Raw genomic sequence first — 20,420 nt, forward strand, 5'->3', positions numbered from 1 at the left:
AAAATTTAAGAATTTGCCACCATTAGACCATCATTAAAGAAAATTCTAAAATGAAGTTGTCCATTAGAAATAAAATGAGCAATATGTAAATTTAAATGCTCTAGTACAGAGCCACATTTTTAAAGGTAAAATCAATTTTAATAATGATCTATTTAATCTAATAGATCAAAAAATGATTTCAATATGTAATCAATATAAAAATCATCAATAATATATTTTACCCTTTTTTGTACTAGGTGTTTGAAATCCAGTATGCACTTAATACTAAGAGCAAATCTCAATTGAGACTAGTAATTATATTTCAAGTGCTCGATATCCACAGGACTGGTGGTTACCATATTGGTCAGCACAGTGCTAAGAGACATACTTAGAAGGAAAATTATTCCTGGTGAAATGGCTGAGATGCAAGAAGAGAGGATGAGCAAAGCAAGTGATAAAAAGGTGGGCAAAATCAATGTTTCCAAGGGACACTGACTGTATCAAACAATAACATTTATATTGTACACCGGAAGTCGGGGAAAGGTTTGATCAGATTCTGTTTAAATAGTCTGGGGCAAGACTACTTCACGAGGCTGCTGTGCACCTCATATTGCATCCCATGAACAGGTACACAACGTCTACTCAGTGACGGCAAGACCGGGTCAGGGTGAAACAGCCAAATCCCTCTATCACAAAGTCAAATTTTTCTCACTTTGTACCAAAAATCAATCCATGGGGTGAAAGCCGGGCAGAGGAAACAAGTACAAAGTCTGTGAGACAGAAGTACGTCTGGTGTGTTTGAGAAATAGTTGGGAGAAAGATTCCCTACACTCTAGCCTGTGGCTAAACTAATATCTGACATCAGGGTCACGTACCCATTGACGGTTCTCTTAATAGGAATGTATCAGAATCACTGAGGGAACTGTTTAATGACTGACGATCATTTAATCAGGATTGATAAGTAATCCCTGAGGCAAACAACTGTTGATATTAAACCCAGATCCCCTTGAAATCCTTGGGCCGTTTCTCTGTACCCACCCCCCCTCCGCGGCTTCTTTGTGCCTTTGCCTCTGGGGGCCTCATCTGTGACTATCTTCAGGGGATTGCCCTCAGCCACAGACGCCATGTTGCCTGCCTGACTGTGCAAAAGGCCGAAAGTATCTGAGCGCCTGGGTACCCCTTAGTTTGGGTGGCCCTGAGCCATTGAATGACTTAGGAAAGCCCAGCTCTTTTTCAAGTTAGGACAAAATATGAGCTATTATTTATTCTCCAAAGCTTTCCCGTACAATCCAGCTGAGGCAAGAACTGTGCCAGAAACTGCACCCTTGCTTGGATTCCTTCTTTTCAGTGATCCATTTCTCCTACTCCCTTACCTGTTTCTCCTGAGAGCAATTCCCTAATAAATCACTTGCACGTAAACACTCGATTTAGGGTTGGCATCCGCAGAGCCAGACACAGGGCAGTCCCTAATTTTGAATGCCACATAACATCTGGAATATATATAACAAGTCTGATCTAATTCTATATACTCATATGCAAACTGGAACATAAACAGGCACCCTTTCTACTTCCATTTGAAGTGATTGGTTTCTGTTAGCATACACCGTAAATAATTCACAGCCAGCAGTCAGTGCAAGGCTGATCCATGAGTGGCAACTACCAGCCAGGGTCCAACACTGTACAGGCCACAGTGTTAAGTTGCTCTCATACACATAGTATTAGCATTATTGAAAAGTCAGCTGTGCATCACTCTTTGGGATGTGTAAAACTTACTTGGTTCTTGAATACAAGCAAATCGCTCACCATTGCTAAAGACTGAATGTGGCATTTATTGTGTCAGAGACAATGAGTCTAGTGTTTGGCGCTCAGACTACATGTTTCAAAGGGAATCTTTGTCTGCTTAACATGAAATAAATCAGACTCTATATTTATTGGGAAAAGAGCAATCCAGCAACCTTCACTCAAAGAAATCAGCCCTGGCAGTCCTTAAGTTACAACTGTTAGGTAAAGCCATAGGTAGCCGTTTAGAAATACAAGCCAGAGACTTCTAAGAGGGGCTGAGAAGAAACCAGTAAACAGAACCTACCCCTCACCTTTCTCTAGCCATTTTTAGTCACTGAGAATTTGTTTACAATTACATGAATTGTTTTCAAGTACATTTCTACAGGAACTTTTTACAAACCAAAATTTCTCCCAATGACACCATTTAAATATTTACAGATACAAGCACTTGATAGTTTGAAGTTCTGCAAATAACGTAGAGAAACCTCATCAGGTTGGGCTCTAGTGGTTTATACGAAAGATTTTGAAAATTATCTGCTGAGGTTCATTATTGTCCTTTAAAGGACACCCACACATACACATACCAGTAATGGAAACAAGGTCATCAAAAAAAACACATTTCTCTAACCTTATATTAAGAGTGTAACTTTGGGAGGGAGTCGTAGGAGGACCCTAGGCTTGCCTCATCCCTCTAACACAGCTAGATTAATACCAAATCATTTCGAATAACTAGGAAATCGATCTGAGGAGTAAGAAAACAATGCATGATTGGAGGGAGAAAACGTGACAGGTGTAAGGTTCAGAGATGTGAATTGGGGGAGACAAAGGCTGGGGTGCCCTGGAAGGGAGGGAACCCTTTTCATGGAGGAAAGTCAGAGAAGTGGGAGAGAGAGCAGCATGTAGGGTTTGCACGAGGTGCCACGGTGTGGGGATCCCCTGGGTCGCACTGGAAGACAACATTCCCCTTCCCGGAGGACATTTGGAAGAGGACAGATTGCCTCTCCAAGGTCAGAAGGCCCACCGGGCACCACTGAGCGGCCTTCAACAGCAGGGGACAGAGGTGCTCGCAGAGGGCCGATAACCTGGTCGCAGGGTCCTGCTGTGCTTCACCCTAGACTCCAGGCACCCAAGCAAGCCTGCCTCTGCTTTTCTGGGGCATAATGACACCGGGTGCGCTGGGAGGCTCTCCTCCGGGGGCGGGGACCTGCGCCTTGCCGGGTCCTTTAAGATTTGGAGTTTTGCATGCCAGCTGCCAGCCGGAGATAAAACACAGAACTGTGGCACCGGGCATGCCAATGGTGAGCACAGACAGGGTGAGGGCAGGGATCTGATGAAAGCCTGGGACACAGGAGGGGAGACTGTTCGCTTTTCTGGAAGGGCTTCCTGAACAGCGCCAGCAGCGAGCCCCCCTCCCCAGGGACGAGAGAGCAGAGTGACGCGCACTTCCCCCGCCCGCCCACCAGCACAGTTGGGACTTCGGAGAGAAACAGCGCCTCCAGCGGAGGCTAGAGTCCCTTGCACCAAACACTGCACCCCTGTGCCTGGCAGGGGCATCTTTATAAGAGCAGGTCAGACTGTGAACCGTGCAGCAGGCCTCCCCCCGAGAAGACCAACACAGGCCCCCGCAGATACCAAGTCTACTGATTATAGAGTGCGCCAAAGCGTCAGCTTCAGTTCTGTTGGAAACAGGACCAGGCTTTTTTTCCCTTCTTTCTTTCTTACTTTTTTTTTTTTTTTTAAATCAGGCTTATAGTTTTTTGTTCATTTGTTGGTTTGTTGCTTTTTCTCGTTTTTTGGATCAAGCCTTTTTTTTTTCTTTTTCTTTTTTCCTTCTTTCTTTTTGGAATCAGGCTTATAGCTTTTTGTTTATTTGCTTGCTTTTTTATTCCTTTTCTGTATCTCTTTTCTTAGATCAGGCTTTTTTTTTTTTTTTAATCAGACTTATCTTAACAGACAAATCAGAGCACACCTAGTTCAAGGTCCAAACACTCCTCACTGCAAGCAAGGAGGAACTCTTCAGAGGACTGACCTGCGGGAAACAGCAACCAAAACACAACAGCAGAGTGCATACAGCATATGCCAGAAACACTTCCTGAACTGCCAGGCCCTGGATAGTGTACGACCCCTTCTTTATATCATTATTCTCAGGAGCAGAAAACAACAAGCTTTCATAACACACAAAAGACAGAATGACAAGATGTTTGAATTCTCCCCAAGAGAAAGATCAAGAAGAAATTACAGCCAGGGATTTGCTCAAAACAGATTATAAGCAATATATATGAACAAGAATTTAGAACAGTCGTAAGAATACTAGCTGGGCTTGAAAGAAGCATAGAAGACACCAGAGAAGACACCAAAATCAAGATGCAAAACTGACTGGATATAATCACAATGAGAATGGAAGAAACAGAGGAATGAACAGGTGATATAGAAGATAAAACTATGGAAAATAATGAAGCTGAAAAGAAGAGGGAAAGAAAGCTATTAGATCATGAATATTGACTTAGGAAACTCAGCAATTCCACGAAGCATAATAATATCATATCACGGGAGTCCCAGAAGAAGAGTGGGGGAAAAAGGGGCAGAAAGTTTATTTGAACAAATTATAGCTGAGAACTTCCCTAATCTGGGGAAGGAAGCAGGCATTCAAGTCTAAGAGGCACACAGAACTCCCCTCAAAATCAACAAAAACAGGTCAACACCAAGACACATAATAGTGAAACTTGCAAAGTACAAAGATAAAGAGAGAATTCTGAAAGCAGCTCGGGAGAAAAGGTCCTTAACCTACAAATGTAGACACATAAGTTTAGCTGCAGACCTGCCCAGAAAAACTTGGCAGGCCAGAAGAGAGTGGCATGATAAATTCCACATGCTAAATGGGAAAAAATGCAGCCAAGAATACTATATCCATCAAGGCTGTCATTCAGCATAGAGGGAGAGATAAAACGTTTCCAAGACAAGCACAAACTAAAGGAGTTTGTGAACACTAGACCAGCTCTGCAAAAAATATTAAAGGGGACCCTTTGAGCAGAAAAGAGAGATCAAAAGCAACAAAGACTAGAAAGGAACAGAGACAAACTACAAGAACAGCGACTTTACAGGTAATACAATGGCACTAAATTCATAGCTATCAATAATTACTCTGAATACAAATGTACTAAATGCTCCAATCAAAAGATATAGGGTATCGGAATGGATTAAAAAAAAAAACAAGACCCATCGATATGCTGCTTACAAGAGACTCATTTTAGACCCAAAGACACCTCCGGATTGAAAGTGAGGGGATGGAGAACCATCTATCATGCTAATGGACATCAAAAGAAAGCTGGAGTAGCCATCTTAATATCAGACAAACTTGATTTTAAACCGAAGGCTGAAATAAGAGATGAAGAAGGGCACTATATCATAATAAAGGGGTCTAGCCAACCAGAAGATCCAACAATTACACATATTTATGCCCCCAACTTGAGAACAGCCAAATATATTAATCAATTAATAACAAACTTAAAGAAATGCATTGATGATAATACAATAATAGTAGGGGACATTAACACCCCACTCACAGCAATGGACAGATTATCTAAGCAGAAGATCAACAAGGAAACAAGGGCTTTGAATGACACACTGGAGCAGATGGACTTAACAGATACATTCAGAGCATTTCATCCTAAAGCAGCAGAATACACATTCTTTTCAAGTACACATAGAACATTCTCCAGATTAGATCACATACTGGGTCACAAATCAGGCCTCAATTGGTACAAAAAGATTGAGATTATACCACGCATATTTTCAGAACACAACACTATAAAACTTGAAGTCAACCACAGTAAAAAAATTTGGAAAGACCACAAATACATGGAGGTTAAAGAGCACCCTGCTAAAGAATGAATGGGTTAACCAGGAAATTAAAGAAGAAATTAAAAAAATACATGCAAGCAAATGAAAATGAAAACACTACAGTCCAAAACCTTTGAGAAGCAGCAAAGATGATCATAAGAGGGAAGTATATAGCAATACGGGCCTTTCTCAAGAAGCAAGAAAACCTCAAATACACAAACTTACCTTACACCTAAAGTAGCTGGAAAAAGAACAGCAAATAAAACCAAAAACCAGCAGTAAAAGAGAAATAATTAAGATTAGAACAGAAATAAAACATAGAGAAACAAACAAACAAAACAGTAGAACGGATCAATGAAGCTGGGAGCTGGTTCTTTGAAAGAATTAACAAAATTGACAACACCCTAGCCAGCTTTATCACAAAGAAAAGAGAAAGGACCCAAAGAAATAAAATCATGAATGAAAAAGGAGGGATCAAGACCAAACATGACAGAAATACAAACAATTCTAAGAGAATATTATATGCCAAAAAATTGGGCAATCAGGAAGAAATGAATAAACTCGTAGAAACATATAAACTACCAAAACTGAAACAGAAAGAAAGAGAAAATTTGAACAGACCCATAACCAGCAAAGAAATTGAATCAGTAATCAAAAATCTTCCAACAAACAAGAGTCCAGGACCGGATGGCCCCAGGGGAATTCTACCAAACATTTAAAGATGAATTAACACATATTTTTCTGAAGCTGTACCAAAAAATATAACTGGAAGGAAAACCCAATCTCATTCTGAGGCCAGCATTATCTTGATTCCAAACCCAAAGACCCCACTAAAAAGGAGGATTATAGACCAATATCCCTGATGAACATGGATGCAAAAATTCTCAACAAGTACTAGCTAATCTAATCCAACAGTACATTAAAAGGATTATTCACCATGATCAAGTGGGATTTATTCCTGGGCTGCAGGGGCAGTTCAATGTCCACAAACAGATCAATGTAATACACCACATTAATAAAAGAAAGGGTAGAGTGCTTGGGTGGCTCAGTCCGTTACATGTCCAACTCTGGACTTCAGCTCAGGTCATAATCTCAGGATCATGAGATCAAGCCCCACATCAGGCTCCATTCTCAGCAGGGAGTCTGCTTGAGATTCTCTCTCTCCTTCTCCTTCTGCCCCTCCCCCCCATGCTCTCTCTCTTTCTTTCAAATAGATAAATAAATCTTTAAAAAAAAGAAAAGAAATAAAGGATAAGAATCACATGATCCTCTCAATAGATGCAGAAAAAGCATTTGACAAAATACAGCATCCTTTCTTAATAAAAACTCTCAAGAAAGTAGGGATAGAAGGAACATACCTCAACATCATAAAGGCCATATACTAAAGAACCACAGCTAATATCATCCTCAACAGGGGAAAAACTGAGAGCTTCTCTCCTGAGGTCAGGAAGGGATATCCACTCTTACCACTGTTGTTCAACATAGTATTGGAAGTCCTAGCCTCAGCAATCAGACAACAAAAAAGCAGGGAAGAAGTCAAACTTTCACTCTTTGTGGACAGCATGATACCCTATGTAGAAAACCCAAAAGCCTCCACCAAAAAAATTGCCAGAACTGATACATGAATTCAGCAAAGTCACAGGATATAAAATCAACATACAGAAATATGTTGCATTTAAAAAAAGAAGAAATGTTACACTTCTATATACAATAATGAAGCAGCAGAAAGAGAAATCAAGGAACCCATCCCATTTACAATTGCACCAAAAATCATAAGATACCTAGGAATAAGCCTAACCAAAGAGGTAAAAGATCTGTATGCTGAAAACTATAGAACATTTATGAAAGAAATGGAAGAAGACACAAAGAAATGGAAAAACATTCCATGTTCTTGGAATGGAAGAACAAATATTGTTAAAATATCTATCCTACCCGAAGCAATCTACACATTCCTTGCAATCCCTATCAAAATAACACCAGCATTTTTCACACAGCTAGAACAAATAATCCTAAGATTTGTACGGAATCAGAAAAGATCCTGAATAGCCAAGGTAATGTTGAAAAAGAAAAACAAAATGGGAGGCATCACAATCCCAGATTTCAAGCTGTGTTACAAAGCTGTAATCATCAAGACACAGTTTTGTACTGGCACAAAAACAGACACACAGATCAATGGAACAGAATGGAGAACCCAGAAATGGACCCACAACTATACGGTCAACTAATCTTCAACAAAGCAGGAAAGAATATCCAATGGAGGGGTACCTGGGTGGCTCAGTCAATTAAGTGTCTGCCTTCAGCTCACGTCAGGATCCCAGGAGCCTGGGATCAAGCCCTGCATCAGGCTCCCTGCTCAGTGGGGAGTTTGCTTCTTCCTCTCCCCCTATCCTTTCCCCCTGCACATACTCTTCCTCTTTCTCAAATAAAATAAAATCTATAAGAAAAAAAAGAACTCATCAAAATCAACAGTCAAAAAATAAATAATCCAGTCAAAAAATGGACAGAAGACATGAACAGACATTTGTCCAAAGAAGACATACAGATGGCCAACAGACACATGAAAAGATGCTCAACATCACTCAGCATCAGGGAAATGCAAATCAAAACCACAATGAGATACCATCTCACACCAGTCAGAAGGGCTAAAATTAACAACTCAGGAAACAACAGATGTTGGCGAGGATGCAGAGAAAGGGGAACCCCTTTCACACTATTGGTGGGAATGCAAACTGGTGCAGCCACTCTGGAAAAAGAGTACAGAGGTTCCTCAAAAAGTTAAAAATAGAACTACTGTGTAACTCAGCAATTTCACTACTAGGTATTCATCCAAATAATACAAACATAGTGATTCAAAGGGGCACATGCACCAAATGTTTATAGCAGCACCATCAACAACAGCCAAATTATGGAAAGAGCCCAAATGTCCATCAACTGGTAATGAATGGATAAAGAAGATGTGGTACATATATATAAGGGAGTATTACTCAGCCATCAAAAAGAATGAACTCTTGCCATTTGCAACAACATGGATGGAACTGGAGTGTATTACGCTAAGCGAAATAGGGCAGTCAGAGAAAAACAAATACCATAAGATTTCACCCACAGGTAGAATTTAAGAAACAAAACAGATGAACATAGGGGAAGGGAAGGGAAAATAAAATAAGATAAAAGCAGACAGGGAGCCAAACCATAAAAGTGTCTTAACTATAGAGAACAACCTGAGGGTTGATGGACAGAGGTGGATGGGGGATGGGTTATCAATGGGTAATGGGCATTAAGGAGGGCACTTGTTAGGATGAGCGCTGGTTGTTTGATGTAAGTGATGAATCACTAAGTTCGACTCCTGAAACCAGTACTACAAAATATGTTAACTAACTTTAATTTAAATAAAATAATAATAATAATAGAAGAGTATAACTTTGTGCTGTTGGATGAGACAAGATGTGCCTGTCATCTATGACAGACATGCCCAGGAATGTTAAAATGTAATTGGCTGTGCAAATGGGATGTGCCTAAAGCCAGTGCCAGAGTATCTCACAGAGATTCTTACCAAACTAAAGCTGTCTTAAAGGAACCAATTAAGAGAAGGGATAGTTTCATGCTTTTAGAAACATCTATTTACAGGCAAACAACTAGTGTGCCAATTAAAATCATTCATCTCTATTCACCAGGCAAGGCCTCCAAAGTTATAAAATGAGCTGTCGTGCCTTACTCTAGTCTTGGATGTTGTGTGATCTTTAATACAATCTACTTCTATATCTCATATTGGTCTCCTCCAACTCTTTTAGAAATATTTTTATTATATTTCTTTAGCATAAAAGGTAATAATTCCAGGAAAAAGCAAGAAAATCTTATCTTAAAATGCAACTTCCTAAATACAGCAAATACACATGGAAATTCAATATATGGCAAATTCTGTTTCTATAATCTTGAAGTGATTTGGTTACAGAAAAATGTAAAAATGCCTGCATATGAAAACTCACATAAGAAAAGCCAAAAAATAAACAGAAAGCTGGAAAAAAATTCACAATTGAAATTACAGATGAAGGCCTTATTTTCCTAATACATTTTTAAATATCTTAATAATAAGAGTAAGAGTCTAATTTCACGTAGGTAAAGGATATGAAAAGACAGTTCACAGAAAAGAAATGAAAATGGTCCCTAAAACATAACTACTATCATTCATAATAAAAGTACTTCATTGAAACCACACTGAAATATCATTTTTACCTATCAAATTATGATCAAAAAGGTAATAAATGGGACTGCTAAAGAATATAAGCATGTTGAGGCGATTGTGGTAAGTGAAATAAGTTAGAGACTGTATGATTTCACTTATATATGGAATCTGAAAAACAAAACAAAACCCAAAGATACAGAGAACAGACTGGTGGTTATCAGAGGGGAAGGGGGCTGGAGGATGGGCAAAAAGGGTGAAGGAGGCCAACTGTATGATAACTAGACTTATTGTGGTCATCACTCTGTAGTATGTACAAAGATCAAATTACTACGTTGTACACCTGAAACTAATCTAATGTTACATACCAATTTTTTCTCAGTTAAAAACAAAAATAAAAACAGACCAAAAAAAAAAAAGAATGTAGGCATTGATGATAAGAATATATTATATCTATATGGGGGAGAATATATATATATCATCTACAGAGGGCAATTTGGCAATATAAAAATTNTCATCTACAGAGGGTAATTTGGCAATATAAAAATTGAAAATGCACATGGCCTTTGATGTGGCAATTTCTTTTCTAGTAATTTATCCTAAAGATATATCCCAATGAGCGAAAAGATTATATCTACATCTATAGCTATATCCATATCCACATCCATTCATCTATCTATCCATCCATCCATCCATCCTCAATAGAAAGGTATTCAAGAATGTAGCAGAGGCTAAGTTCAGGAAGGGCAATGAGTAGTGGAGTGCTTTACATCTAGTTATATTCACTTGCAGTTCTTGGGCTTTGAGCCTTTTTATCTTTTCAAAAAAAATTTTTAACAGAAATTTTCAAAAGCACCATATTCTAAGCATGAATATGAGGCACTATAGAAATAGAAGCTCCCCTTCTGTTGGTTATTTGATTCATTTCTTTGATCCAAAGTCATTCACAAGACTGATTAAAATACTCTGGAGTGCAGCATGTATGATAAATAGCTCAAATATATTCTAGGTTTTGGACAGTAGATATACTTTTCCATTGACACCAAAGCGCAAGAAATGTGCATAGCCCTTTGTAGCATTTTCTTCACCTTCGTGAGATTTCTCCAGGGTGATGTGGGAACATACAGCAAGACATCACCACTGGTCTTAAGTAGATGCAGAAGTTTCCACTGAATACTTTGCCACCTTGACCACTTTACATTAGTGCATCATCTAATCCCTACAAAGCCATTAATAGGAAAGTATTTATATCATCAATCTGAGACTCAGAGAATCAACCAAGTGGCCCAAGAGGGCCAGAGGACTAGCAACATGCTGGGCTGGGAAGCAAATCCAGATATATTTGGTGCCTCAGTGGAGTGTGGACATTAGGTGAACAAGAATCACAAATAACTAGCTACACTTAGTAACTACATACACAAAAGCGTGTTTTTAATCAATGCTTTTTAATGGAAATTAATGAGGGCACATTGTTCCTAAAATATTTGTAAACTGATAAAAATGTATTAAATGCAGATAGGAAAATACAGACTTAGATCTGATTCTATTAACACACACACACACACACAAAATCAAGCATAAATTTAAGAATCTTCTGAGGCTCAGAATAATACTGAAAACAATTTAAATGCTTACACAACTAGCCTAGCTTTACCAATGAGAAAAGCTCAAATCATCCCCCATCAATTTTTTGTAATTGTGTAATGGTATATCATGATACTGGTCAAGTATGTGTGGCTTATTTTATACCAAATCTGCACAATGAAGTCTCTGTTGAAAGGATTTGGGTTTTTAGGTTTACTTTGCAGTATCTGGTTTAAATGGAAAAAGGACTCAACATTACAGCAGGCAACAAACTTGAGAGAAATAGCAGGAAGGACTTAGAACATGAATTCTTTTCAGTCCCAAAGAGACGCTGTTCCAACAGGACTCAGGTCAGAGGGCTGGGCACTGCTGGGGCAGGTCACATGGCCGATCTGGGCGAACTTGTTTTGTGAAGAAACAGATGATTTCTAGCTATGAGGCTGTTGTTCCTATAACTTTTTAGCAACAGTTAAATCCATTAAATCCATTCCAAAATGACAAGCAAAAGAAAAGAACATTCTGAAGAAACTGCAGATGAATGGAGTTTTCCCCTGCCTCCTTGGGAATATTATGAGGATCTTACAAAGGGGGCCATATCCTGTTTCCTTCTCTGGTTGCTACAACTGTGGTTTGTATATTGGCTGTATCACTAATGCGAATTTATAACCCAAAAACGCCAAAAGAAAAAAAAAATCAGTACTCCTTCATAAATATGCATTTTTCTTTCCCTAACTTTCAACAAGCACTGTTTTAAATCATCATTATTTTTTTCTGCGCTGGAAGCAAACGTACACGTCTTTTTCACATCCTACTGCTAGCACAGAAGGTGAAATACTGACATAAATTGAAGGAGTTGCAAGTTCAGCATTAATACAAACCAGGCCAACACTACTGGGATATTTAAAACTCAACAGTGCCTCCTAGTGTACCTATAAAAATAAGCAGGAGCCCAAGATTCAAAACAGAAAAAAGTAAATTAGAAGGCGTTCATGAATTTATCCTTTAAAATAATCCAGGAATTTGTCTTTGCAATGAACCTACTTATTTTAACAAGATACGAAAATCACTTTCAACTAAAAATAGGGCATTAAGAAAGATCCAGATTCAGGTGAAAGGAAATGGCACTAGGACATGTGCAAAGAGATAACGCAAAATATAAACACGCATTTTGAAACAAAGAGAGAGAAAGAAGGGGAAGGGGGAGGAGGGGGAGGTGGAAACAGATTCTTCTGTCCCCAGAGCATATCAACTAGAAGGAATATCAAGAACTTGGATAATGATAACATGGCATTTTGCTCTGAGCCAACACACAGCTTTGTTAATTTCCTCATAAGAGAACTCCTATTATCAACGTTCTTCCTGCCCACCTGCGAGCATCGGGAACCTCTGGGCACCAGAGCTCTTCACACTGCTCTGCAATTATTGGTGCTTTTTTCCCACCACTGCCCCTGAAATTGGAAGTTAGTTTTTTCTGTTTAAATGATCATAGATTTTTCCAGAAGCTTCCGATATCTGAGGATCATTTGGGAGATCATGAAAAGAAATAATGCCATGAAACCCAACAAGAAGGCACTCGGATGAGCGAGAGGCACTTGACTAACAACCCTAGAATGCCATGCTCAAAAGAATTTCCCTTTGCTGGACCCAATTGATGTCCTCAGATCCATCCAACATTTCTACTCTCACATCTTCACTCTCCTTGCTTCACAAAAAAATGTTTGTAGACTTCTTACCCCCTCTTTGTTTGAATTCTATTGTCTTCAACATTCCCTTCACTATTTTGAAGAAATCTTCCTAGGCTGGTACTTTATCTCAATGTCCTCAAAAATAGTTATACAAATAAAGCTCCCTCATGACCACCATATTGAAAAGTATCAACAGAACCTAAGTTACTTGAGAAGAGAAATCTAAGCCTGATAGAATAAGGAAAGCACTCATAATTACACACCAGCTGTAAATTAATATCAGAACCCCACTGTGTATGGATATGTTCATTGTATCTAATTCTCCTTAAGCTGACTAGTGAAGAGATCACATACACTTCTTTTCCCATTTTGGCATTTTCATGTAATGATCTGGAAATATATTTTGATGAAGCCAGTCACACTTGACTATTCTATTCGACATTCCATTTTCCAAAATGTGGGAGAAAACAGGTGAGCCCATCTGTCTTAATAAAATTAATTCTTGCTTCTATGTATCTTCTCTATATTGTAAAACCACAAGGCACAATAGTGAAGAACATGTAAAGTTTTCAGACCAACACAAAATTCTCATTAAAAGAGTCTGCATGTTTTAAGGAAATAAGAGTTATTAAAGCTGCCGCAGGGGCACCTGGGTGGCTCAGTTGGTTAAGCATCTGCCTTCGGCTCAGGTCATGATCTCAGGGTCCTCGGATGGAGCCCCGTTTCGGGTTCTCTGATTAGCGAGGACTCTGCTTCTCCCTCTCTGCTCTCCCTCTCTCTCTCTCAAATAAATAAATATTTAAAAGGGAAAAAAAGCTGCTGCATTTTCATAACTGTCTTTAGTAAAACAACATCACTGAGAAGTCTTTCTTTTTGTTCCACCTAAGGAATGTGGGGCAATTCTAAAGAGAGAGGGCAAAGCTGAGGGCAAAGCTGATAAAGAACAGTGAATGTCATCTGAACTGCATCCAAACAATATGGCAAGACTGAGTAACAGAACAGTAGGACAGGGGCGCCTGGGTGGCACAGCGGTTGGGCGTCTGCCTTTGGCTCAGGGCGTGATCCCAGCGTTATGGGATCGAGCCCCACATCGGGCTCCTCTGCTATGAGCCTGCTTCTTCCTCTCCCACTCCCCCCTATTTGTGTTCCCTCTCTCACTGGCTGTCTCTATCTCTGTCAAATAAGTAAATAAAATCTTTAAAAAAAAAAAAAAGAACAGTAGGACAAAATTTGCCGCTTGACTCATGGACAAAACATAATTACTCAAAAAAGGAAAAACATGTTCCATCAGACACACACCAAACAATATTAAAATTATGACATACCCTTGTAATGGAATACAGTGCAGCAACCGAAAATGATGGAGGTCTGCATTTATTCAATTGAGGCAAAGTGATGATACACAAAAAGGCAAAAAATATTTACATGCGAAACATTTATGTATTATTTATATATATCCTGTTCCTGAGAGAGTGCTCTCAAATTGATAAACTCTCCATTCCTCTACCTTAAATCCTGTTCTCCCGTTGATCAGGGACCCTCAAAACCCAACCCCACATTTCTCCCAGCTTTTGCCGGAACATGCTAGCTAAATACTACGGCTCCTTTGAGGCCGTGTTGCTTTCCTTTCTCTCAGATCCACTACATCCCCTGTGGGTAATATTATCACTCAACCCTAGTTATTGGCTTTAAATCAGGAGGGGAGACGGGGCTACATCCTGATGGGGGTATGGGAGAGCCATCCTTGCATCATCTTCAAGCAAGGAAGGAATTCCAGCCTTTGTAAGTAAAGTGGGCCACTTCTGCAGCCTCAAAGACTCAGAAAAGTCCAATGATTCAGGATTTTTAAGGGGCATCTCTACCACTGTCCCTATCCAAGATGTCAGGGTAACATTCTTTCCCAGCCTTGGTATTGCCGACCTGCCTTGGTTTAGAACTCAGCTACTCACAAGTAATTGGTGATCCTGGTCCTCTGATTTCCTCTGCCTTCCAGCTAGAGGCTATGAGAACATTTGCATATGATACCAAGTAAGCCCTCTGTCTCTCACATTTAGCTTGTAATTTCTAATTATTCTTTCTTAACTTTTCATTTCCTTTTTCCAAGTGTCAATTGAGTTTAGCAATAGACATTCGATTTTATTATCCTTATAGTTGCTTTTTTCTCTCATTTTTATCACCTGCTTCACACTTTGTACCTGCTAATGCATTACCTTCCACAGACCCACTGTCCCAATTACCCAACAATGGATGTTTCCACAATTATACTGCCTGTATTTGTCAGGGGTTCACCTACCACCAGTAATAGTCCTCTTTGACACTCAGGTAATGCGTGATTCTGCTCCAGGATCTTACCCCAGCATATTTTTGTTTTGGTCTGGTTTGGCGGTTTTGTGGACCACCCACACCAACTCTCATGGATGGGTTATCTCTGAGATAGAGATCAGCATGTAAAAAAGTTGAATTGGGAGTGCTCTGAGAATCAACACCTGGGGAAGAGAAGGAAGGGCAAGGGAGCAAGATAAGAAGCTGAGCAGGGATCCAATATCAACAGAAGCCTTAGCTGATTCTCCGAGGAGTTCCAAAAGTTGGATTACCCTTGAGAACAACCCATCCAAAAGGACTGGATTTTGATACCCTCATACTGAACAGTCATTGGAAGGGACCACCTAGGAAGAGACCACGGCCTTGGCAAGGCAGCTGTCTTCAGTCAAGGCAACCCCTGATGGTGTCTGAGAGTTGAGAACCGTCTGCTGGCAGCATCCCCACAGCAGCATCCCTCGTTCCCGATGGGGGCTCTGATCAGCACATCAGAGAACTCAGATCCCACCATCAGAACTCCGATCCGTGCAGTCCCCTGGATGTCCTTGTCTCAATAAGTATACATTTTTTTAATTAAAAATAATGACTATCAAATATCAAATTAAAAAAATCTCAAATATCAAGACAGGAGATGACAGGGAGGAAAAAAGGCAGGACTACATACATTTTTTAAAAGTTCCTGGGGGCGCCTGGGTGGCTCAGTCGTTAAGCATCTGCCTTCGGCTCAGGGCATGATCCCAGGGTCCTGGGATCGAGCCCCGCATCACGCTCCCTGCTCTGCTGAGAGCCTGCTTCTTCCTCTCCCATTCCCCCTGCTTGTGTTCCCTCTCTCACTGGCTATCTCTCTCTCTGTCAAATAAATAAATAAAATCTTTTTAAAAAAAAGTTCCTTGTTAAAGGGAAGAACATCCTGGTAGGCGGGGTCATTATTCTAACTTCTCTCTCTCCTTAGTAACAGGATCAAACATCCACACGCTGTCATGTAATTTTGCAATGCCCTCATATTGTCTTGGACAATCGCAGGGTCCTGGGATCAAGCCTCGCATCATGTTCCCTGCTCAGCAGGAAGCCTGCTTCTCCCTCTCCAGCTCCTCCTGCTTGTGCTCTCTCTTTCTTTCTCTCTGTCCAATAAATATATAAATAATTAAATCTTTAAAAAAAATGAAATCCTAGTAAATTATAGTAAGCACCCAATAAATTAGAATGAATATAAGTGATTCTGTAGGAGCTTAAGAGAATATGGTAGACCCATATGTACTGCCATGATGCTATTTCCAAGACACATTATTAATGTGTAAAAGCAAATTACAAACAGTATAACATTTGCAGAACACCATATACACAAAGTTGTACCAATTATTTCTATACCACTTCCGTACCATATGCCAATAGCAGAATGTGATCTGCGGACCAGCAACATCAGCGTGATTTAAGATCTAATTAGAAAAACACATGCTCATTTCCCACCCAAACCTACTGAACCAGAGTCTCTAGAGTAGGGCTGAGGCATCAAGCTACTTGCTCATCACTTGCTTTTCAGGTAATTCTTAAGCACAGTAAAAGCTTGAGAACTACTACAGTATTGCCTAAGAAAGGCCTGATTAGAGGAATTAACTCTGGGGATGGGACTGGGATCAAGTGTGGATATACCAAAAGAAGCCTGCTAAAGCATTTTGCATTAATGGCTTTTGCAAGAATATATTTATTCATAGACTATGCAATTTAGAAATACAATAGAAGATAAAATGATTTTTCAAGGAAAATGTACTCAGGAAAGATGTGCATAAAATACGACATAGCCCCTGTTTATCGATGCCTCTCTTAAATTGGAAGGCTGTTCTCCAGATGTAAATGCCATCGTGCTAACTTCTGCCTGTGGCTGAAAGACAGCAAATGCTCCAAAGGAAATGAAACAGAATTTTGATGAGCTACTAAAATTCTCCTTGAAGCACAGCTGGTAGGCAATGCAAGAGAGGAAGGAGCCTCCCGGGACTGCGCGGAGTAATTAGAGTAGGTGGAACCTTTCCTCTAAAACTAACAAGACATTGCAGGCGTAGCTCTGAGCCGTATGGAGGAGAGTGTGACCAGCCTTAATCTGTTCTGGGCACGACGCTGCTATTCACACAATGTCAAGGAAACGGTCTTCCTTAAGATGGGTCATGAGGAAAAACAGGAAGAAGCAGAGGGACGGAAAGGAGGAGGTGTGCTGATGTTACACTGTGGGCTTTGAAGCTGGCCCCAGGGCCTAGCGGTGAAGGATGCAGGCGGCCCCGGGACGGGATGCAGGGGAGGGTGAGATACTTGATCCTCCCCAGCCTCCGGAAAGAACCAGCCCTGCCGACATCTTGATTTTAGCCTCATGAAACTGAGGTCAGACTTCGGACTCCCAGGATTTTCATCTTCTGCATCTCTGGTGATAACCAGCCAGCAAAGATGATGGAATGCCTCAAGCAGACAAATGGCACGCCTCCATTCGTGCAAGAATGCACAGCCCCATGTCGAGATGACACTTCCCAGGGGGGTCCGAGTTTCCACCCTGTGCCTCGAATTGTGAAACCACCCCAAGCCCATGGCGACGGCTCACAGGGAAAAGGAGAAATGGTAATCCCCTCTTGTGGAAACGGAACTATGCCCTTGTGATAGATTTAATCCTCAACCTTAAAGAAACTGGTCAGATGGTATTCTTCCAGAAGGCAGAAGGGAGTCTCAATGAGGATGAGGATGTCAGGTACAAGGAGACTGCGAAGAATGTGGAAGAGGCATGCTCCGCAGCAGTAGCCCGCTCGCATAAAAATGGAACACCCGCTGTCCCCTCCCACTGCCGCAGCTCTGGTAGGGAGGTGGCCAAGGAGTAGCGGGTGGGAATGTACACGTACAACCCAGGAGGTGTATCCCGGGTCTGGAGTTAGTAGCTTTGTTCTTTAATCATTGATTTAGTTCTCCTTTGTCAGTAACACACTGCCTTTCATAAAATATAGGCATTTGGAATGCATGTGTCCATAGCCCACTGACTATCTGGAATGCGATTATTCTGGATCCTTGACTCACCTCAGTCTACACTTCACCACTGGCCACCTGTCTCACTGTGGATGAGCGCAGTTGCCCTACTTCACTGAAAAAGCCATGTTTAATACGAAATATATTTTGTGTTGTTTTTTAGTGCTCTGATCATACATACAGAAGGCATCCGGCCTTGAACTTCTTAGTTGACAAAATACCAATGAAAAAGTTGATTTAAAATGTTTCACAATAAAATATAAAGTATACCCAAATGGACAGAATAAAACTGTAGGGGGGGAAAAAGCAGGCAATTTGGGAGAGTTTTGTGAGCTGTTAATCAGGGAGAAGACTGTCTCTTTTTGAACGTTGGGAGAATTTGAAAGATATGGGTGAATGGAGAAAAGAATGAGGATTAGATACAGTTGGTATAAATGTTGATGGGGGAGGCTGAGACTAATGATTAAAATGGAACTTAAGAATTTCACACTCTAGTTGGTGGCTTTTTGCTTTTTGAAGGCTAAAAAGGTTAGGAATTTTACAGAGGGTATGAAAGAGAATTCACGTTTGAGTTGCTAACTTTGGTGGAAAAAAGATTTTGGTCTCTGCCATCAAAGTCTTATGTTCTAATAAGTTCTCTCAATAATATTAGAAATGGCATGGGGCACCTGGGTGGCACAGTGGTTAAGCGTCTGCCTTCGGCTCAGGGCGTGATCCCGGCGTTATGGGATCGAGCCACATCAGGCTCCTCTGCTATGAGCCTGCTTCTTCCTCTCCCATTCCCCCTGCTTGTGTTCCCTCTCTCACTGGCTGTCTCTCTCTCTGTCGAATAAATAAATAAAATCTTTAAAAAAAAAAAATAAATAAATAAAAAAATAAAATAAAGTGGTGAGGGAGAATGCNAATAAAATGTTTCACAATAAAATATAAAGTATACCCAAATGGACAGAATAAAACTGTAGGGGGGGAAAAAGCAGGCAATTTGGGAGAGTTTTGTGAGCTGTTAATCAGGGAGAAGACTGTCTCTTTTTGAACGTTGGGAGAATTTGAAAGATATGGGTGAATGGAGAAAAGAATGAGGATTAGATACAGTTGGTATAAATGTTGATGGGGGAGGCTGAGACTAATGATTAAAATGGAACTTAAGAATTTCACACTCTAGTTGGTGGCTTTTTGCTTTTTGAAGGCTAAAAAGGTTAGGAATTTTACAGAGGGTATGAAAGAGAATTCACGTTTGAGTTGCTAACTTTGGTGGAAAAAAGATTTTGGTCTCTGCCATCAAAGTCTTATGTTCTAATAAGTTCTCTCAATAATATTAGAAATGGCATGGGGCACCTGGGTGGCACAGTGGTTAAGCGTCTGCCTTCGGCTCAGGGCGTGATCCCGGCGTTATGGGATCGAGCCCCACATCAGGCTCCTCTGCTATGAGCCTGCTTCTTCCTCTCCCACTCCCCCTGCTTGTGTTCCCTCTCTCACTGGCTGTCTCTCTCTCTGTCAAATAAATAAATAAAATCTTTAACAAAAAAAAATATTAGAAATGGCAAATTGAATTCAGTTCTAACATAGAAGTCAGGTAAATGACAGTTTGTCTTCATTGCCAATGGATTGGCTATTCTTCTCATTATATAATGCAACGTACGGTTTAATAACTTCTTAATTGGTGACATCATGTCTCTGCTTTCTGGATTACTTTATAAAATTGTTTTCAGTGATCTGACTTGGAGAAACATTAAACACATCACAAGTAAATAGTGAACCCATTTTGTGGAAGCCAAAGGTAGTTGACTCTAATTTTTGTTTTTCTGGGTTTTATATAATATATTTTGGTTTATTTTCTAAAAATTGTTTTTCCTTCTTCCTATTGAAATATGATTGACCTACAATGTTGTATAAATTTAAGGTGTACAACGTGGTGATCTGATAGATTTTTATATGGTAATGATTGCCATGTAGTGACAATTAGCAACTCTATCACATTATATACTGTGGTCGGAATAATTACATTCTAGTCTCTTAGCAAGTTTGATTATAATGCAATATTGGTGTGTATATTCACT

At 40.1% G+C, this 20,420-nt stretch overlaps 1 protein-coding gene across 4 annotated transcripts in view; it reads right to left on the reverse strand.

The window, feature by feature from the left end:
• LPAR1 (lysophosphatidic acid receptor 1) overlaps positions 1 to 20,420 on the reverse strand; it is a 356,091-nt gene that overhangs the window by 320,879 nt on the left and 14,792 nt on the right. The window lies entirely within an intron of this gene.

Source organism: Ailuropoda melanoleuca, chromosome 7 (assembly GCF_002007445.2).
Source record: "Ailuropoda melanoleuca isolate Jingjing chromosome 7, ASM200744v2, whole genome shotgun sequence".
Classification (NCBI taxonomy): Eukaryota; Metazoa; Chordata; class Mammalia; order Carnivora; family Ursidae; genus Ailuropoda; species Ailuropoda melanoleuca.